At 36.7% G+C, this 20,597-nt stretch overlaps 1 long non-coding RNA gene and 1 pseudogene across 12 annotated transcripts in view; one reads left to right on the plus strand and one right to left on the minus strand.

Moving 5' to 3' along the window:
* Positions 1-20,597, minus strand: part of LOC102151819 — a 125,287-nt gene that overhangs the window by 49,860 nt on the left and 54,830 nt on the right. For 6 of the 12 annotated variants that reach the window (XR_005357711.1, XR_005357722.1, XR_005357718.1 and 3 more), the window contains one exon: positions 2,965-4,178. The exons of 2 other annotated variants lie outside the window; for them this stretch is intronic. This is a non-coding gene — a long non-coding RNA (uncharacterized LOC102151819). Of the gene's footprint in view, positions 1-1,551; positions 1,948-2,964; positions 4,179-12,153; positions 12,497-20,597 lie in introns of those variants that run through there. 4 more of the 12 variants (XR_005357714.1, XR_005357712.1, XR_005357713.1 and 1 more) reach the window with 3 other exon arrangements.
* LOC119871431 lies at positions 16,437-17,143 on the plus strand (annotated as a pseudogene).

Consider the following 20,597-nt stretch of genomic DNA (forward strand, 5'->3'; position numbering starts at 1 on the left):
TGAGAGAGGCTGTTAGCATGATGGTGAGGAAAGAATACACCTTGCCTGACGTTCTCATTAACTTCTGTACTAGACACAAACTGTGACCTGTATCCCAGGGACATGGCCTTCACAAGTGTTTCTGTCCCTCCTCCCAGGCTGGAGCTGAAGCTTCTCTATTTTTCCCTTTGCTCCTTTCTTCTCACTGCAGGGGCGATTCACAAGTATCCTTGGACTACAATTTTGAGGACTTTCTCCTTGCAAATTAAGCTTTTTCTCATTTTTTTGTGTGCTTATTTATTTTTTATTGTTTCTACAATGGTAGTTCTGGATGGAATCTTGGTTAATGGACTCAGTTCCCCTCCCCCACATGCAATGGGATTATTCCAGTGCCTGACCCTGAAGCTTGAGTCTATTTTTCTGTAGTGTAGACAAGGTGAAGGGGAAAGAGGGGGGACAGTTTGTTTGTATTTTGACAATTACTCTTCCCCTCCAACATGTAAGAAACTTCCTCTAGGTTACTTCCAAACATCCCAATGAGAGCCTAATGAGTTTCATGGAAGAAAGCCCCCACATGAGTGAGAAACCATCTATGTCTGCATTTCCTGGGGGTTTCACACTCTCAAACTAATCCACACTCCAGTGTTAACTCTGTTAGCAGTTCCCTAAACCTTTCCAGGTTAATCCTTCAACTGATTTACATGGAATTCAGGGAGTCTTTCATGTCCGTTTCTTTTTCCAATGACAGTCTCTCTTGGGTTGCCCGATTGGCTGTTTGCCCTGTGACCTCAGATGACCAATGAGTATATGAAAGTCCTTTACTTGAAGCTTGTGCACCTTTTCTCTTATAGTTTTAGAACAAAGCTCTTTTCAGCCCTCTGCCCCTCAGTGCTGAAACCAGAAGTCCCCAAAACATCCCAACCAAGGAAGATGTAAGCCACAAAAATTATGACTGAGCTGAGCTATAGATGCAGTCCTCAATAAACGTTTAGTATCATTCTTCTAATATATGGTGTGCATATATTAGTTACAAAAATAACTTCTTTTGTAACTAATAACTTCAAAAATATATATAGTTACAAAAATATTGATATAAAAATAATTTTGTAGCACATAAATGTCCTAAGAGTTCTGAGGAAATCAAGACTACTTCCAGTTGTGCCAAGTTAAGACATAGTTTCATGTGAAATTTAAATATTTGATAAAGACTGAAATAATGTTTGGTATTAACCAATGCTTATGATTATTTTACTTAATTATTATAATTATTTATGACCTCTTTTCCTAGATACTCTTACCTTATTATCTATTTTTTTACTCTCCCAAAATCTTGATTTAATAAACTAATATGAACAATGAGGGGAGGAATAAAATACAGAGTATACTTTATAGCTGTAATGCAATCAATAAAAGAATCACTCTTAAAATGTATTTACATCTAAATCAATAGTTGATGGAAATTTCAATGAAAGAGTTGAGAAGTCAAATGAAATTTTGGATTAAGTAAAATAAAAAGCCTCCCACCAACCCTCTCTCTGATGTGTAGAATAAAAATAATTGCATAAAAGTTGCTTTTATTTAAAATAAAACATTTTATTTAAGTTACAATTTGTTCTAGAGTAATGTCAAGAGAATGATGAGCCTGCACACACATTCTATTGGATTAGCCATTCCTTTTCATTGCTAAACACCCAATTTTGGTTTCAACACATAATTTTTTCCAGAGAAAATAATTCATGCAAGATTTTATTTAAAAATTTATATTGTAAATACATACTTTCCTTTTGAAAACTCCTCAGGAAATATAGAATAAATGATAAAAAGTACATGCAATCCTATAATTCAGTGACACACATGTGAAGAATAGTCAAATTTCTTGCTCTAAATAACAGTGATCTTTTGCCTTCTGGTATGAAGGACTAACCTTCACCAGAACTCCCTCTAAATTCCTTTCTTCAGTCAACAATTCTGAAAACAAAACATGGCGGACAGATGGGTTAGAGCACTGAAAAAAGAACTTTACAATATCTGTCTGAGTAAAGTCAACCAAAGTTGCTGGTGGTAATCTACACTTTTATTTCTTTCTACTATAAAGTTCTTTCAATAAAGTTCTTTCTACTATAAAGTTCTTTTAATTTCCCATGCTTAGACATTCTCCTTATTCAACTATTCAAATAAAGTATCTAATTTTTTCTAGTTAGGTCTTGGAAAATTACTAAAAGTTCAGTACAACAACAATATGCAAAGATATAACATTTTCTAACCTTTATTATATTGTATATATATTGAGAGATATATAACTATACTCTATGTGTATATGTTCACATATGCACGTATTATATGGCTATAATATATTTTTAAACAATAGTGCAATATAAGTAAAATTTTGTAAATTCTTTTAACAGACTGAACACCTATACATATGCGAGCAGGTGTGTGTGTGTATATATATATATATATATATATATACACACACATATATATAAATAAATATGATGTATATGTATATATACATATATTTTTATATGCACACATACTTTTTAAAGCAAAACGTAGCAATACATTGTATATATTGTAAATTTAAAGTTTATTTTTATTTATCAGCTTTGAGACTGCTTCCTTCATGACAGAGGATGAAAAAGTCGAAGGAGCTAATATAAATCACTTGTTAATGCTGGAATTTGCTTGATTATCTTCTTAGGATAAATGTTTACTCATATTATTAAGGTAATACATATGTTTTATATTGAAGTATTTTTATGTATTACCAATATATCCTCAAAAAGTATTTACCTATTAAGAATCTCAATTATAAAGAAGAGGAAGGAGTGCCTGGGAGGCTTAGTCAGTTAAGCCTCTGACTTTTGACTTTAGATCTGATCATGACCTCAGGGTCCTGGGATGGAGCCCCATGTGGGCTCTGCACTTAGCAGGGAATCTGCTGGAGATTCTCTCTCTCCCTCTCCTTCCACCCCTCCCCCTGCTTACATGCACTCTCCCTTTCTCTTTCTCAAATAAATACATTTTTAAAAAGAAATAAAGAAGAGGAGGAAAAGAAGAGAAATGGAAAAATAATAAACATTTCCTAATATAAATTAATTTCTGGTAATTTACTGATGGGTAATTGGAGGCATAGGGACTAAGAGTGAACATGCGGAAAAAAGGAAAAGGAGGGGCAATTTTCTATGAAGCATTTCTTAAAGTAAAACACAAAATACAAGGAGGATGATAACAGTGTTTGCTAAACCATTTTGTCTCCAGCTTTTCCATCACAATTTTCCACCACAATCCTTTTTTGAAAAGCATTTTTTACTTTAGTGATTTCATTTTTGTGAACAGCAATTTGCTGAACTATAACTCAGGGAACACTCCCTGTGAAGCCAGAAGCATAAGTAGTAAGTAGAAGTGGTAAGCTAAGAGACAAGATATTTCAATCTACAGGAGGACAATATTTTTAGTGAAAATCAACAAGAACCTGTTTCATTGTAGCAAAAGGCAATACTGATTCCAGACAAATCCTAACAGCACAAATGTTATGATTGCTAACACAGAATCTGAAGGTGGGGATCTAATATTATAAAAGCAAGTAAGTTGTTATACAAAAATATATGTCTGTGAAAATATGAATATGTTATTTTGATATGGAATTATTTATAGGCATAACATATTTCTCTATAAATCCCAAAACCCATGCTGGTTGTTTTCTGCAACAGCAAATACTAGGCTTCTTGTATCATCTGGGACTATTCAGTTCATTCTCTTGGATTAATGCTATTAATAATTTTGTTTTCCTTATCTAAATAACTAAAATGAAGTTTCCATGAGTCTGAGCATGACATGATGAAACTATAAATCTTGGGCTGTTCACCAGTGTTCATGGAAGTATCGTGGCGCCGACTTTGAATTACCAAGATCTGCTTTCCAAGGTTAGAGTGAGAAATAATTTTATTTTACTTGCAGCATAGGATGTACTGAATAGAATCTACATGGCTGCCCTGCACACACAGAGATGCTCTTCCTGTGTGCAGAAATAATTGCAAATGCCATGGAAAAGCAACCTTCTCCTAAGTAGAGTTGATGTTGTTGCAAATAAGACTGACTGTTGGAAAATTGCAGAAGGAACATTGCGGCTCATTTACATTTACTCACTCAATGATTCTGAACAGGACTGTTGTAGGTTCCGTGGTACAGACAAGGTCCTTAGGTATGCAAGATGATAAAGCAAGAAAAAGAGTGCAATCATGAACATAAATATTTTCTTTGGTCACTCCATTATAGAAAGCCAAAAAGAATATTTATTTGGTTTTACTAATTTTACTATTTACAGGGTTATTATTTTCTAACTATGATAACCATATAAATTATATAGCATTATCATCAAAGAGTGTATTTTTTTACAGTTTATATTTTATTTTCGAACCCCAACCACAAATATCCCATATTATAATTTTATAAATAAAATATGGACACTGGTTCATAAGATCATTACAGTATACATTCTGATATTAAGAATTTTAAGAGAATTTTAAGAGAAGCATTCTTTAAGGAACAATAACCAAAAAAACAGACATTCTTTTCAGGACATACTACACATCAGAAGACCATTTTGGGGTGAGAAAAAATAACAGGTACGAGGATAGTCTCAAAAAAAAGACTGGCAGCATGATAGCTCATGTGACTGAACAAGTAGTGGCTGATTCAGGATAGGACTAAAAGTATCTATTCCCTTGGTTGGAAGGAAATTAATCTCTGTGCATGGTTAGGATCCTATGCAGGTACAGAGTAGAATGGTGGCTTCGCAGTGGTCTGTTTTGTATACACCACAGCATTTGTTAACTCATTGCTGTGTATCTGTAGCTCGCTGGGGAAACTGTGAGCCTAGACTCTATGTGACCTCTCTTTGAACTGACATTTGTCTTCATTGGCACCTAAATGTCTAGCAATGAAATTATACAGCAGAATGACCATGTAGACCTTTGGAAAAACAAACATATAAGCAGCACCATTTTAAACCATGTACCCTTCAATGAACAGATGTCTAAAAAGTCCCAGGAATGCTACAAAAATTAATGCTTCGTGACTCATTTAACTTAATATTGGTTGATTTAATGTTGGGATATGAATAAAAATAATTTATTTTATTTACATTTTATCTTTTAAGGTTTTATTTACTTATTTATTTGAGAGAGGGAGAGAGAGTATGCACAAGAGAGAGAGCCTGAGGAGAGAGGCAGAGAGAGAGGGAGAAGCAGACTCTCCACTAAGCAGAGAACCAAATCCAGGGTTCTGTCCCAGGACCCCAGGATCATAACCCGAGCCAAAGGCAGACGCTTAACCCACTGAACCACCCAGGTGCCCCTATTTACACGTTAATAAAGAAAAAACAAAATTATACCAATAGCTGTAGAGAAAGTACAGTTCAACATCCATTAATGATAGTAACTCTGAGCAAAATGTTGATACATTAGAACTTTAATCTGATAAGTATCTTCATAAACCTACACATATCTTCATAAATCTATCTATCTATCTATCTATCTATCTATCTATCTATGAAAATTGAAAGCATTCCATTTACTATCAAAAACAGGAAAAAGATGTGCTCTACTATCACTTCTTTTCAGTATTTTAATATAAGTCTCAGGAAGTGCTGAAATCAAGAAAAAATATGCAATAATTAGAAAGAAAGAAAGAATAGATATTATTACTGGTAATAATATTGGGCACATAGAAAATCTCAAGTTGAATTTTAATATATATAACAACTGTTAAAAATGCAATTATATGAAAAGTTATAATTTGCAAACCCCCAAATCAAGGAGAAAATGACCTGGGAATAATGCTATTAAAATCTGTGTAGCAATTTATCAAAAAGGTTAAAGCTTTAAATATATACTAAGAATATATTGTTAGATTCCAATTATCATCAAATATTTCTATAAATTCACACATTTCAAAAACAACACCAATTTTGGTGTTTTACATTACTTAAGCAATTAATTCTAAAATATGTGAAAGAGTCAAGGGTAGCTAGGATCATCTTAAAAAAAAGAGAAACCATGAAAAAATGTTCGTTAGTAGATATCAAGGCTAATAGACCTAACATAATTGAGTATGTCTATTGGAACAACGGTAGGTGAATTGATATATGAGACAAATTGCAGATTTCTGAAACATGGCACTCGTGTTTACGGGTCCCTCATTGGGCCACATCTGACACCCTAGATAAAGGAAAATGAAAATCCATTCATAAATGGTGCTGGGAAAGGAAAGAGGATGAATGATAATATAAGCTACATCACATTTTAACACAAAAGCAATTCCTAATGAATTACAGATACAGATGAGAGAGACAAACTATAAAACATTGTCAGAACATATAAAATGATGATTGGCTTTTTCTTGCTGTTTTCCCTCCCACCTACCTGAAAACTCCTTAAAATCTAAACTTAGTTGGACTGCTTCAAGGGTTAATACTTATACCTTTTCTCTATCTATGTCCATTGCATTGGTTATTTCTCTGCAGACAGCTCCCAAACGCATATTTCCAGGCTGGAAGTCTCTCCTTGAATTTCAGACAATTTATTGCTCTCTTTACTCATGGTTAATGGCCATTGCAAAATAATATGCCTACAATCAAACTCCTCATCTCTATCTTCCCCCCAAAATTGTGTACACCCAAAGGTTCTCCAACCTTGATAGTGGAAAGTTGATCCTTTTAGTTACTTGGGTCAAAACTGTTTAGTTACCTTGAGTCCTCTCCCTCAGGCACCACTTGTAATCTCAAGAAACTTACCTCCAAACAGATTTTACAAACTCTCATCCATACTGATTGTATTTAATGAACTATTATTTAAGATCTGGAAAAAAGTGGACTACAGCTCATGCAATTTGCTGACATATTTTTACATATTTCTAGAATTTTGTTGCTTACTGAGTTACCATAAATTCAATTTTAATTGTGTCAGGAGCCCAGGTGGGAAGCACAGTGGACAGAGGGAAATAAAAATAAAATAAATTTAGTGTAAAATAAACACTAATAAATTCTTAATAGAGGAAATACTTGTTAAGTATGAATAGGTTAATTACACAAATTCATAAAACATAAACCAATCAAAACCTTTAACCAAGGGGGATTGGTAATTCATTCACTTATGGACTTTTTATAAAGCAAAACATGTAAAACATATAATGTTAATTGTTTTATTCCACTTTCACAGATGCAACATAAAGTGCTACCTTCCATTTTTGGACTTAATCCAAGTAAAAGTACATTTTACTATTTTTTTGGGGGGGGAGGGAAGGCTTTGTATTTTTTATTTATTTATTTATTTTTTATTTCTCTTTCTGTTTGGGCTCCAATTAAAGTCCCTGTATGCTTAATATCAAAATCATAATGATTAAATTTATTAGTTAGCCTGGCAGAGCTAAGGAAGAAATCCTAAGTCTGCCCATTCACCACATCTCCAAGGTACAGTTTTTAAACCTGAGCTTCATACAGATAATGTATATTCATCTTCAGACTAGTCTGGCCAGACTCAGCTTCTGTGTCTGGCGCCTTGGTCCCAGGACTGAGCTGCCTGGGGTTCATCGTCCCTCCCACAGCTGTGCTGCAGACATTTGTAATTCTGCCTGCCTTCTACTTTTCCCTCTCAACTCCAGATTTACCCTTTGAAACACCTGCAGCTACTTCTACTAGAGAAATATGTTTTTTACCTAATTTGATGATTGTTCATAGAGGTCTATGTGACTTAAAAGTCATGAATTGGAAAGTTTATGAGTTCCATAAAAGGGCCTTTATTAGTTGTTATTAGTTAATATAGAAATGGACTTTGTAGAATTAAGAAAATTGCAAGATATTTTATTATTTATGTATACACAAGTATGCCTACTTTTTCTCCAGAAAAGATTTAAGATATCTTATATATAAGCTGAAGGAAGAAATAATCCTCTCATAAAGTGGCACCTTTAATCTAGCCCCAGTCTTTGACTTTAGGAAATTCCCCACGTAGGTCCAAGTCAGTATAGACATCAAACATAGCTCCTTTCATTTTGTACTCTGATGTTCTCAGGGGTTCTGGGTTGCCTAATACAGATTCTGTAAGTTAATAGCTTCTCGTGGCAATGACTTAATGAACTGATTTTTAAATATTTTCATTTGAAATAAACACTACACTGACCAGCCTCTCAAATTGTTATAACAAGACAAGGAAACCAGCAAAGTCACAGACTTAAAAAAAAAAAAAAAAGAATATGCCTATGATCTTACCAGAAAAATAGGATCAGCACAACCAGAAATACATAAGATACATAATACATTATATATATAATTCATACATACGTGTTTTATGCACACACATGCATAGTCAGTTGGCTAATGTAAAATGGCAAAAGATTTCATATATGCTTTTCTGTGCTTCTTTCATAAATGTAGGACCTCCAAAATCAGTGGACCTTTTAGCATGGTCATCCAAGAACCATTGTATGAAGGACTATCCCCTGGTATGATCTATTGTCTATCTCCCTCTGATTCAATACATAATATTAGAAAGGTATTCCCCAAATCCAGAGGCTTCATGTGCTGGATTTCATGGACATAATAATATCTAATTCTTTATATATGGTTTGAGAACAGGATCTGAATAGTGAGAGTTGCCTGGGGTTGGGGGTAATATTGTTATTTGTGTGGTTTTTAAAGATGCTATTTATTTATTTGAGAGAGAGAGTGAGCGCAGTGGAGAGGAGTAGAGGCAGAGGGAGAAGACTCCCCATTGAGCAGGGAGCCTGACTTGGGGATGGATCCCAGGTTGGGGGAAGGGTAGGTGGTATTACCATTACACTAGAAACATTTTGGTTTTGTTCTTTAATTGGAGAGAATTTCTGACCAGACATGGGAGAGCCACAGTGGGAAGTCTCCAAGTCATTCTGAGGGGAGAGATGGACAATCTGAGCTTTTTATGTTCTCTGCTCTGTCTCTGCCTCACGCACCTATTTAAAATAATGACAAGGGATGCCTGAGGGGCTTAGTCAGCTAAGCATCCAACTCTTGATCTCAGCTCAGATCTTGTTCTCAGCGTCGTGAGATCAAGCCCATGCTGGGCATGCAGCCTATATACATACATACATACATACATACATACATACATACATACATATATACAAGAGCAGCAAAAGAAAATAAAAGGAAATTGCAATCACAGGCTAACCCTGACCCTAAATTAAAATTGAATTACCGTCACAAAAATGTAAACAATTTTTAAAAGAAGTCGAAGGCAAAGAATTTTCAAAGAGAATCTAAGAGTGAGATGCCAGAAAATGTAAGCATAAGTCTAGAATACATTTTGTAAATAAAAAGCTGAAAAAAATTGCTGTAAAATATCAGGAAAGGAAGATGAAATGGGCAATGGTTAATCACAAGAACTAGTATCATACAATTTAAATGACTATGAAGAGGAAAAAAATATGTATTTTAAAGGCAACAACAGAAGAGCTGTGAAAAGAAGAGAGCAAGATTATTTGCAAAAGTTTGCCTGGGGAATCCGGGTATGCAGTGAGCTGCTTTCCTGGCAGAGATGCTATGGGATAAAAGTTGAGGTTCTTCAGGGTGGAGAACTCTTCCCTTCTGGCCGTTTATTCAAAGTCCCAGGTGTAAGGACTCCTCGTTCCCTCATATGGCAGGAGAATTTCTCTTTAACAAATATAAACAAAGGTGTTCATTTCTAGGAGAATAATCTGAGCCTCTGCCAGGTGCCACCAGTTACTTTGGAAAGGTAGGCTTTGTGTTTGTTGAATCTAGTGAAACTTGACCTGTGATTTCAAACAAGGAGATGGCAAGGGCAAGAAAAAGTATGAAAACTTTTTCAGAAGGTTTATGTGACCCTGCAGAGCATGGCATCTGCCCAACACTAGCCATGCTTCTTGCTCTGCTGATGTATTTCAGTTCTTTGAAACATCTTTCTTGCCTGGAATCCCCTACGGATATTCTATATTGTTCCCTCTGCTTAAAACATTTCCCTCCCATCCCTCCTAAATGGAACTTTCCATTTTCATATTTTAAAATAGCATAAAACTAGGAGTCACCTTTGGCCAACTCTCCTAGTTATAATACACACACACACACACACACACACACACCTGCTAACTTCACCTACAGTTTCAAGCATGTTCATCTCTGCAGCTTTGGGTGTGATATATGATTGTCAAGCTCAACTAGGCATTTAGATCCTGGGAACTTCCACCTACTCAGGAACAGAGGTAAGAAAGAAACTAAAATATTGGTTCTTGCAATTCCACCCCTTTCTGGGACCTACAAAACTCTACACACACCTGAGAGGGTTGACTGCCAGAGGTGCAAAACCATGATGTCAAGATCACTATTAGACAAGACAGCTCTCAGGGACTGGTCCCAACTTGTGGGAGGGCAAGAGGAGCAGAGACCTGCCTGATTCAGCCCTATGGCCCTATGACCTCTCCACTGGGGTGCTGTTTACCATAACAGAACAAAGATACTGTGTTTTCTCTGTGTTTCCCCTCATGCAAACTCTGTAGTCTGTCACAGAGTCCTCTCTTAACCACAACTAATGCAAGCAAAGGGAGTATTTTTCTCTCTCAATGTCCAGGGTCCGTTCCAAATCAGTTGTATACATTCTGTGATCTGCATGGTAGAGGTTTTAATTTCAGAAATATGACAAACTAGGGTGCCTGGGTGGCTCAGTGGTTGAGATCTGCCTTTGGCTCAGGTCATGATACCAAGGTCCTGAGATCAAGTCCCACATCAGACTCCCTGCACAGAGCCTGCCTCTCCCTCTCTCTCTCTCTCTTTCTCTCTCTCTCTCTCTCTCTCTGTGTGTGTCTCTCATGAATAAATAAATAAAAATCTTTAAGAAAAAAAGGAATATGACAAACTAGATACTCTACGGGGTCTGGCAACTATGATACAACTAGATTCTGGAGAATTAAAATGAATACATCACTTTCAGCATTGCTAGGCTAATAAATAAAGCAAAGAAAAAAATCTTGGAATCTCTTTTCTCCTACACACATACACCCTAGTGAACTGAGAAAAGAACATAACAGTGAAAGGAATATTTGCTTGCCCCTCTTTCCACCCACTCTTTCTCTCCTTTTCTCTCCAAGATCAAATTTGCCACGCATTTGACCGTGTTTAATATTATTTTTTAAAACCGAACTTTTGGCTTTGTTGACTCAGTTGTATCTTGCCATTCTATATCATAAATGTGTATACTTTATCCTCCCCTTTGTTCTACTTTATTAAAGTTAACTGTAGTATTTGTTTTGCTATCATCTAATTAGGTACATGGCTCATTAATCATCAGCCTCTCTTGTATGGTGGTAAATTAGATATTTGTTTCAGAATATTCATGTCTACCCCTACCACATCATGGGAGACAAAAGCTCTCCTTACTGCTTGACTTTGGCTTGGCTCTGTGACATACTTTAGTCAAAGGGACGGTAGCATATTGATACAAGCAGAACCTAGAAATGTGTTGGCTTGTGTGGGTTTGCTCCCACATACTTTCAGCTTCTTCATGAGACATGTTTCTCTTGAGCAGCCATGATCCCAGCAGGCCTCAAAATAAGTACTCACAAAAGTGTGCTCCTGAGTGACTTCTAGGCTAGATGCATGAAGCAGAGCCTCCCGGGCTAACTCAAAGACACATGAGCCCGAGATAAAGTATAGATCATTTTATGCTACATGATAATCAATGGGGTTTTAGTATGGATACATTCTGACATACTCATTTTCCAAAATAATCATTAAAGTCAATAAATTTCTTTGAATCTTTCTGGTTACAACTGAGATGCACATAGTGTCATCAGTACATAGGTTATTTTTAAAGCCATATGTGATAAGAGCATCCAAGTGTATAGAACAAAAAGAGAAAAAGGTAGGGCACCTGGGTAACTCAGTCAGTTGAGTGTCCAACTCTTGATTTTTGGCTCAGGTCATGATCTTGGGTTCATAGGATCAAGCCCCACATTGGACTCCACACTGAGTGTAGAGCCTGCCTGTGATTCTCTCTCTCCCTCTCCCTCTGACCCTTCCTATTTGCATGCTTGCTCTCCCTCCCTCTCTCTCTCTGTCAAAAAAAAAAAAAAAAGAAAGAAAAGAAAAGAAAAGAAAGAAAGAAAAGAAAAGAAAAAGAAAGAGAGACAAAGAAAGAACAAAAAAAATGAGAAACAACAATTCTTAAGGTTTAGATCAAGTCAGAAGGACTTACTACTATGTGAGTATGTAATAGGCATTCACTGATTAAACAGTTAATGAATGCTGTGTTTGAAATGGTGTTTTTCTAAATTTGAAATTTCTTTAAAGATATGATCTACTTAGGGGCGTCTGGGTGGTCCAGCTGTTTAACTGCCTGCCTTCAGCTCAGGTCATGATGTCAGAGTCCTGGGACGGAGCCCCGCTTCAAGCTTTTTGCTCCGGGGAGAGTCTGCTTCTCCTTCTTCCTCTGCCTACCACTCCCCCTGCTTGTGCTCTCTTTCTTTCTCTCTGTCAAATAAATAAATAAAACCTTTTAAAAAAAGATATGATCTACCTCAAGAGAATACCATAACAAAATGAAATTTGTATAAACACACACAATGTAATCATAGGATTCATTATCATGAAAATAAAAGTTAAAGTCATAGCTGCTTGGTTAGCAGGTAACAGTACTATAGTTAATTAACCAGTTTGAATGGTTCCCACTATTGTTAGCTAATTTTATTTGTACAGTTATAACAAGTAAATCCCCTTGATCTGTACTCTCCAACTTCCCGTTGATACTTTTGTTTCTGGTGAAGGGAGACACTAACCTATCTTTCCAGATCTAGAAACCAAAGGAATAAATAAACAAAAAGCTGAATCAGCGCTGTAAATATAGAGAACAAGCTGAAGATTGCTACAGGGAAGTGAGAGATACAGGCTTCCACTTATGAAATGAGTAAGTCACAGGAATGCAAAAGATACAGCATAGGAAACACAGTCAATGCTACTCTAACAACCCTGTATGGTGACAGATGGTAGCTACACTTGGGAGTGTAGCATAATGTATAAACTTATCAAATCACTATGCTGTACACCTGAAACTGTGATGTTGTGTGTCCTCTCTGATGTGGGAAACAAAGGCAACAGAAAAATTAAATTTCCTCACTGCCTACAGTCCATTGCCAAGTCCTTGAAACAGGCAGAGTAACCTTCCTTTAGGAGCTCAGCTGCCTCAATATTGATACTTTGCTAAGAGCAAAAAGCAATCTTAGCCCAACCCCCAGGATCCTGTAAGTCTACTTTAATATATATAAAAATTCCTGGGGGATCCCTGGGTGGCTCAGCGGTTTAGCGCCTGCCTTCGGCCCAGGGCGCGATCCTGGAGTCTGGGGATCAAGTCCCACCTCGAGCTCCCTGCATGGAGCCTGCTTCTCCCTCTGCCTGTGTCTCTGCCTCTCTCTGTGTGTCGCTCATGAATGAATAAATAAAAATCTTTTTAAAAAATTCCCCTGCAAACTTCCTTTTATCTCTATGCTCCCATGTTGGCTACCATCCCCCAAGCAAGCATACAACCCACCGTTTTACATCTGAAAGTTCTCAGGACTAGGATTTTATTAGGCAGAAATAAATGACCTTTTCCCGACAATAGCTAGCCCCCTCAAGGGCCTGGAAACCTTGCTTCCAAATCCCTTAGATACTTACCTACCCCCCTCCCAACTTCAAAGTCCTCCAGGTGAGGACACATGAACCTGACACATGAGCCAATCAACCAGGTCAGACCTTGTTCTGGTTAGTACAGCAGTTCCTCACTGACTCAGTATTACAGACAGACTGCTGGTTCTACCAAGAGACCAGAGCCATTCACAAAGCCCAGCCACTAAGGTAGGACAGCCACATCTGCAGTTAAGCACTTGAATTCAATATATGCTATTTTTGCCTGCGGATGTGATGTAGTTCATGGGTACTTCCTCAAGATGACATACCTGACCATAGCACTAACATCTGCATGAGGTAGTATTCGGCATGAAAACATGTGCTTCGATTATTCGACCAACTTTAAAGTTCAAAGAAATTTCTTATAGCACACCAGATACTTTGAATAAAATATTCTTCTATTGATTCCCCATAAATATTATGAAGCACCTAATGTGTTATGAAACTTCATGATATTTGCATAACCTCAGTTACTCTTATTATCATGTAATGGGTAGCTAATTTACAGGAAGGAAACACTTTGAGATCATACACTGTCAAATTTTATTAAATCTCTTGGCATGAAAAATATTGTAAAATATGTTAATCAGTATGTTTATATGGCAAATGCACAATAATAATGTCACACAAAAGCAAAAAATATAAATGTTAACTCCCCACTGCTGTCTGGTAAACGTCACTAATTTGGTTTTGTCTAACAGAATCAGATAATGATTAAAAGTCAATGCCAAACCTGGGGAGCACATGTCCCTTTTAAAGAGAGCAGGGTTTCTCAGTTCTGGTTGACTGTAGCCATATATGAAAGTGAGTCCAAAATATTCTACTTTGGGTATTTGCTGACCCTTCCAGAGGACCCCAAAATTAATATTTCTATTTGAAATATCTAGATTAAAAATAAAAATGCCAGGACACCTGGGTGGCTCAGTGGTTGAGTGTCTGCTTTTGGCTCAGGTCATGATCCTGGGGTCCTGGGATCAAGTCTCATATCAGGCTTGTCTCAGGGAGCCTGCTTCTCCCTCTGCCTATGTCTCTGCCTCTCTTTCTGTGTCTCTTATGAGTAAACAAGATCTTTTTAAAAAAATAAATAAAAATAAAAATGCCACATGGGTCAAATGTCTGCAGGCTACCTTGTCTTCAAAAAAAGAAAACTAAGTGGCAAAAGCATGAAGTGATGGACACCTTACTTCTATGCATCTTTTTCAAGGAAAATTGTCTGAAATTATTCTATTAAAGCACACAGCTGCTTTCTGTTTTAGTATGTAATAACGTGACCCATCTGCAAAAGCTGGCATTAGTCCCAATCTTTTTTGAGAACAGTAAAGTTTCTTGAAACTCAAAAATGCCAATTCTTCACCCAGGGTAATCAGCATGCTCACACCATTTTTACCCTGAAACCACACTAGTGAGATTCAGCAAAAGGTAGTCCTCACTTCATGTTTTTATAAACTGCCAAGTGTTTACTCATTGCCTAAACGTAACTGAGATCTGATGATGCAAAAAATAAACAAACAAAACCTTGTAAGCATCAGAAATAATTTTGTAAGATTTCATAAACTATCAGTTATTCACGTAGCTAATTCAGGGGTTACAGTTTCTTGTACCTGGAAGACCAGCCAGGGATTAGGCCAGTGGGGAACTAAGGACACACTTGCTAGAGGCAGTGTTGCTCATTTAGTGGCAAAGCAAGGCTTCTTGTCCACCCTGGTGCTTGTTGTGCAACACCCCCACTTCATTTCTTTGGAATCCAACAATGCATGTGAATGTCCCTCAATATCTCTCTAAGCACTTAACCAACAGCCCAGGTTTGCTAAAGAATTAACTATACTTTGGTTTGGATCGTAAGGAATATGCTTCTTGGCTGTGTTTGGACAAGGTTTATCGGATGTTGCAACAACTTGGGACCGTGTTTCCACTATGCACTCTTTTGGGTGAATAGTGAGAATAAAATAGTATGTCATGGATATTTTCTCTTTGTTTGCATGCTTATTTGTTTTTCAAATTGAATAATTTATGCAATGCTCAGAGCCTAGAAGAATATCTGGCACAGAGAGAACACTCAATACTTTTCCTCCTTCTCTTCTATCTTCTCCTCCCCTCTTCCTTTCTCTCTAGCTCCAGCTCTTTCTCCCTCTCCTCCTCTTCCTTTTTCTTCTTCTCCTCCTCCTTCTTCTAGCTATGCTGATCTTCTGAACCATTCTTACAATGATCGTGTCTAAGATTATTGATTACAAATTAGTTTTGATGACTTTTTCCTGGTCCAGCATTCCAACAGTCTACTGCCTACCTCTAAATCATCTACCCCCTTCCAATTTCATCTTCTCTAATCCTAACTAAATCTGCCCAATTCCTGGGGTAGAATGAAAGTTCACCCTGCTTGTAGCCATATGCCAGGCAATCACTTCTTATTAGACAATTTGGGATGAGTTAGCTCTGTAGCAGAACTGCAAACAGTAGATAGATGCAGAGGGTCTGGAGAGCCCAACAGAGGTTCTGGGAACCAGCTTCAGTCTGAGGAGGAAATGGAAACCAGAGGAAGAGTAGTCAGCTGGCAGGAGAATGGACGTTTAGTCATAAGGTAGCACCGCTGGGGCTTTGGGGGACTGTCTGAACATAGACAGCTTCCCACTTTCTGCATCTTATCCAGTGCAACATGGAATTAGCGAAATTAGCGACACTCACAATCACTTTAAATTTAAGAATGGATGTGAAGAGTCGCCGGAGTTGAGAAATCCACTTTGAAGACTATTGCCCAGAAGAAAAGATGTTTGGTTTTCACAAGCCAAAGATGTACCAAAGTATATAGGGCTGCTGTATTTGCAGAGCTAAGTCCTCCAATTCTCAATTCACTGACAGTAAACACAATGAAAAGGACTTCCAGAACTGTTTTTGGTTGCATGAGACTCATTCAGGAGACATCTGTAATGCCTGTGTCCTGCTTGTGGAAAGATGGAAGAAATTGACAGCAGGATTAAAAACAAAACAAAACAAAACAAAAAAAAACAAACCTGGAATCATGTGGTAGATGCAAGGGCAGGACCCAGTCTGAAGACTACTTTGAAACCAAAGAAAATGAAAACTCTATCTGGAAACAGGATAAAAAGCAACCAGGTCAGTAGTAAACTAGAGAAGGAATTTAAATGTCACAATTCTGACGCTTATACTACCACCACAAGTGCATCCCCAGCTCAATCTCCCTGTTATAGTAACCAGTCAGATGATGGCTCAGACACAGAGATGGCCTCTGGCTCTAACAGAACTCCAGTTTTTTCCTATTTAGATCTCACATACTGGAAGAGACCGAAAATATGTTGTGGGATTATCTATAAAGGCCGTTTTGGGGAAGTCCTCATTGACATACATCTATTCAAGCCTCGATGCAGCAATAAGAAAGCAGCTGCTGAGATGCCGGAGGAGCAGGGGCCAGAGCCTCGGCCCATCTCCACTCAGGAGTGGTAACTGAGGTTTAGGCAGAAGGGGAACAAAAATGATTTAAATTTTGGAAAGAAAATAAAGAAACAAAAACCCTCCTATTTTTAACTTGAATATCTGCTGCTATTCTGCCAAAAGACAATTTCTAGAATACTTTTGAATGGGTTATTTCTTCTCCAGTTCCACAAACTCTGAAGCCAGTGTCTAGCTTACTAAAAGAAAAAAAGAAGTGTACATAATATTTAAGATGCTGAGTATTTTATAGGAAAGCTGAATGCTGCTGTAAAGTGCTCTTTAAGTCTTTTTTTTTTTTTTTTGAATCCCCTTCTAATGAATGAAACTAGGGGAATTTCAGGGGACAGAGATGGGATTTGTTGTATGATAAATGTATGTAGTTTTAGTCTTTCTATATTGAGAAGCAGTGGTTGGGGCATTTTTTAAGACAGCTATCCTTGTTTTCCTTCATGGTAATAAATCTGTCATAGCTCAGGAGCATGGACTTGCCCTTAGAGGTAGTTGTTAATAATTCTGAAAAAAATAAGGTCTTGCCAAGGTTCTGATGATTCAAACCTGTACTACTGAATATGAAGCAGGATAGACTAAGCTCTGGCACAAATACTTTGAAGGAGTAATCTTTAAATATACAGAGAGGTAACCTGACTGTATATGTTATATCCTGTGTCACCTCCCTCCATGTTGATATTTGATAAAAGATTTTAATCTATATCGAAACTTCTAAAACAGAGTCAAAACTTCTCTGGGGAAATGTCAAGTTTTAGGATGAGCAGTCCTAAATGAATAGTACCAAAGCATTACCTCCTGGTAGAGATCACATTCTGTTAAAAGGGTTAAATTATCTAACAAATGTGCAAGTCTTCAGGTTGGCACACACAGAAAAACATAGGTTAATGCTTCTTGGGGCACATTTCTTAGAGGGCTTGCCTACTGTGTAAATAATTGACTTTTGTTTGTGTTACATGACTGGTTACTTCATCAAAAATCTGCACAATTCAGTTTTAGCTCTGGATTACTTCACTTGACCTCTGTGAAGGTTTTATCTGTGTAGAGTGGTTGTTTGACTTATTTTAAACTGTTAGGGTTTATTTATTTTTTTTTCACTCTGTATTAAAGTAAAATTCTACTAAAAGAAAAAAAATTAAGATTGGTAGCCATTGTAATAGTACTTTTTGCTTAATATTTTTAAAGTATTTGTTAAAAATACTTTAAAATATTTGTTAAAGCATTTGTTAAAAACCACATATTTAGGCAATACTTCATTGCTTGGGTCTTAAAAATATTATCAAAGTTTAAAATTATCTAAATTTTAAAAAGAATTCATCAAAATTGGGACATATATATATAATATAAAGCATGGATTAGAAAAAGATTTCCATAAAATAGGGAGTTAAATTTATCCTCGAATTAACTTCTATTCTACTGGTCTCCATTAGACAAGACAATCTTCCATTTTGGACAACAACATTATTTAGTCTAGATAAAGGAAAAATAAAGGAGTGACAAAATATTTAATTCGTCTAATTACCAACTTTCAATCTTTCTTTCCTTTTTCTTTTGAAGTAGACTCCAAGCCCAACATGACATGAGGTTCAAACTCATGACCCTGAGATCAAAAGTCTCATGCTCTACTGACTGAACAGCCAGGTGCCCCTTTACTGACTTAAAATTTCAAATAACCCGCATTCATTTATATGACCACTTCTATTTTAGTTACATAAAATTTCCTATTTACTACAAAATAAAAACCAAACAACATGAATTATATAGAATATCCTGCTTTTATCAGGACAAATAAATATAAAGGAAAAATAAATTAATATTTCTGTTCTTTTCAGAGTTTACTCCTGTGACAATCTTTGTCCAGGTCCTTGCTCAAAGCCTAAGTAAAGCTTCTCAAACTCGGGAACTCCTGATGAGATAGGGACGCCATAGTGACTCCATTCTGGAATGGCTCCATTTTGGCTGTTTTCCTGCTAGGCCTTATTTATTCATGTTCCATATTACACCTTGTGTCTGAGTAAAAACTATAGAAGCTCTATTCTGACCCCAAAGGGGAAAGTAAGAAAGTTAATCATTCTCTGAGTTTCTCCAAGGCCTCCAAACACCAGATAGTATCAGGGAGAGCCGGATCCCAAACATGCTCTAGGACATTAGCTTCTAGCAAACCTTGGCTGATGCTGGCATCAACACCCCCTACCTTCAATGATTCATAAAATAATACATATTATTCTGTCATCTGTCACCTGTCTTTGATCAGAACTTACCCTGGATTTCCAAAGGAACACATACCCTGGACCCCTATCCAGTATAAACCCCTAACTCCAAGGGACAATAAGACTCACTCTCTTTTTCTTTTGAGTTTCCTAGACACTCCATCTACTATACTCTGTCATTCACACTATTTGATAAACTCACCTTTTTCCTGCTCACCTTTGATTTCTTTCTTAAGATTTTATTTATTTATTCATGAGAGATACAGAGAGAGGCAGAGACATAGGCAGAGTTGGAGAAGCAGGCTCCCTATAGGGAGCCTGACACAGGACTCAGTCCTAGGACTCCAGGATCACAACCTGAGCCAAAGGTAGACGCTCAACCTCTGAGCCACCCAGGTGTCCCCTCATGTTTGATTTCTAATCTGCATGAAGCCAAGGACCCTCTTGGCTGCTCTGACAGGACCCTTCTCTAGGTCCTCAGACTCAGCCTGCCTGCATCATCAATTCCCAGTAGTACCTGAAAGTAATATAATAAGATTGATTATATAAAATCATTCCCTAATTAATTTTTTTTGTGTTATTTCAGGCTGGCTTGATTTAATTTTGCTCAAGAGAGCCACAAAAATTAGTACATCACTATTGTAATTACACATTTACCTCATAATAAAGGCATAAAATATAAAAGAAACATTTTAAATAGCACTATGTTGCTTACATGTTTTGAATGTGAAATGAATTAGTTATTGAACTACTAGAATGCAAGATAGTTTTTTTTCAGTAAGTAGTTCTCACTCGGTTTTTATCTTAATTTGAATTTAGAATAGGTCCATTTAGAGAATATAATTACTATTATTTCCATAAAAACTTGCTATTATCAGCTAATTGAAAAATTTAAATAAATTGGATCAGTCTCTAGGAGCTATTGTCACAAAAACAGATGCACACATACAAACAATTAATATGCATGAAATAATAAATTTTCAGAAAGAGTAATGTGATAGATATTGTGACTTTTAATAAGAGATATATATTCAGTCTTCATTCCCTTCTGGCAGAGCTCTAAAAACCCTCGGAATTTCCTAGGCAATAAGAGCCATAAAAGTCTTTTGTTATTCATAATAAGCCCCTTTCAACTACATTGCATTTGTGTTAATGAGGTGACTTTGGAAAGCCCTGAAGGATGGGGCTGGATGCCTGGGCAACCATTGGATTAGGGGTTGGAACTTTCAGTCCCAGTCCAGACCCCTAGG

Source organism: Canis lupus, chromosome 4 (assembly GCF_011100685.1).
Source record: "Canis lupus familiaris isolate Mischka breed German Shepherd chromosome 4, alternate assembly UU_Cfam_GSD_1.0, whole genome shotgun sequence".
NCBI classification, from domain to species: domain Eukaryota; kingdom Metazoa; phylum Chordata; class Mammalia; order Carnivora; family Canidae; genus Canis; species Canis lupus.